Here is a 1,701-nt window from a genome sequence, read left to right as displayed (position 1 = left end):
GGGGTTTTAATTAGAAAGAGATTTCAATTAATAAACCAAGAGTCAGTTGTTCTTAGTCTCGAAAGAGATATTAACATAATCAAGGAATTTCTACGGATCAAGACAAGTGAATAAATCATTTGATTCAGAGTCAGTATAATAAGTGAAGTCTAGGTGGATTCTTCCTTGGATATTGTCTTTATTATTTGTTTATTCGATTATTTTCTTCATTCTCTGTCGCGTTCAGTAGTTAATTAGTTAGTTAATTTTAGATTAAAACAAATCCCTTATATTTTAGGCTAAATAATAGAAAGATAGTTAATACTAGTACTTTTAGTCCTTATGGATACGATATTCTAGACTCACCATAGCTATACTACCATTTGATAGGTGCGCTTGCCTTTTTCGTGATCGTAGTTTAGTATAGTGAATCATAAAATGACCATCAAGTTTTTGGTACCATTGTCGGGGACTAAGATATTAGGAAAACTTGATTTTTATTACTTTAGCCATTTTTATTTTATTGCATTTTATTTGTGTTTTTATTTTATTTTTAATTACTAATTTTTCTTTTATTTGCTTCTGACGGGTTTCTTTAGTTTATGACTATAAGAATCTATCAGAACCTCTACTTTTTGACAGCGAAATTGAAAGCACAGGTCGTAGAAATCATAGAGAAATAAGGCGGAGTTTATAGTATATAGAGGAAGAGCAAGAGGACGATACCAATACTACCGAAGATATGGCTAACAATTGGAATAATCTGCTACCTCTTGTGGTTGTCGCGAATCCTATAAATTAGAATCCTGCTCCTTGTACTATGTATGATTATGCTAAGCCCACTCTCACTGGGGCCGAATCGAGTATTGTTAGACCTGCTATTGCTGCAAATAATTTTGAACTGAAACCTAACACTATTCAAATGATTCTACAGTTTATTCAGTTTGATGGTTTGCATGATGAAGACCCAAATACTTATTTGGCCAATTTCTTAGAGTTTTGTGATACTTTCAAGATAAATGGCGTTTCTGACGATGCCATTCGCTTATGATTATTCCCCTTCTCGTTGAGAAATAAGGCTAAGCAGTGGTTGAACTCCTTGCCACGAGGGTCCATCACTACTTGGGATCAAATGATTGAGAAGTTTTTATTAAAATATTTCCCACCAGCTAAGACAGCTAAGTTGAGGAACGATATCTCCTCCTTCGTGCAAATGGATTTAGAGACTTTATATGATGCATAGGAAAGGTATAAGGACTTATTGAGAAGGTGCCCTCACCATGGGTTATCTCTATGGTTACAGGTTCAAAATTTTCATAATGGTTTGAACCCCTCAACAAGGCAGATGATCGATGTAGCCGTTGGTGGTACCATAAATAATAAAACACCTGAGGAGGCTTATGAGTTCATTGAAGAGATGTCACTGAGTAATTATCAGTAGGAAGTCATGAGGACAAAGCCGAAAAAAGTAGCCAGTGTTTTTGACGTTGATGCAGTCACCATGTTGTCAAATCAGGTAAAACTTTTAAATAGAAAGATTGATGGTTTATGTGGTTCTACGTAGGTACATCCGGTGATGCAGTGTGACATGAGTGAAGGTGGAATGAGCAATTCAGAAAATCTACCCTACGGTCCTATCAAGGAAAATGAGCAAATGAATTATATGGGTAATAATCTTAGACCTCAAAATAATCCTTACAATAACACTTACAATGCAGGTTG

At 35.1% G+C, this 1,701-nt stretch overlaps 1 non-coding gene across 1 annotated transcript; it reads right to left on the bottom strand.

Annotated features, from left to right (window-relative positions):
• Nucleotides 1-1,159: 1,159 nt before the first annotated feature.
• On the bottom strand, nt 1,160-1,266 carry LOC121211955 (small nucleolar RNA R71). Its single transcript, XR_005907170.1, has one exon. It is a non-coding gene; the product is annotated as a small nucleolar RNA R71 (small nucleolar RNA).
• Between the last annotated feature and the right edge of the window lie 435 nt (nt 1,267-1,701).

Source organism: Gossypium hirsutum, chromosome A12 (assembly GCF_007990345.1).
Source record: "Gossypium hirsutum isolate 1008001.06 chromosome A12, Gossypium_hirsutum_v2.1, whole genome shotgun sequence".
Taxonomy (NCBI): domain Eukaryota; kingdom Viridiplantae; phylum Streptophyta; class Magnoliopsida; order Malvales; family Malvaceae; genus Gossypium; species Gossypium hirsutum.
Note: the sequence above shows the minus strand (reverse complement) of the source record. Positions and strands in the feature narration are given on the sequence as shown.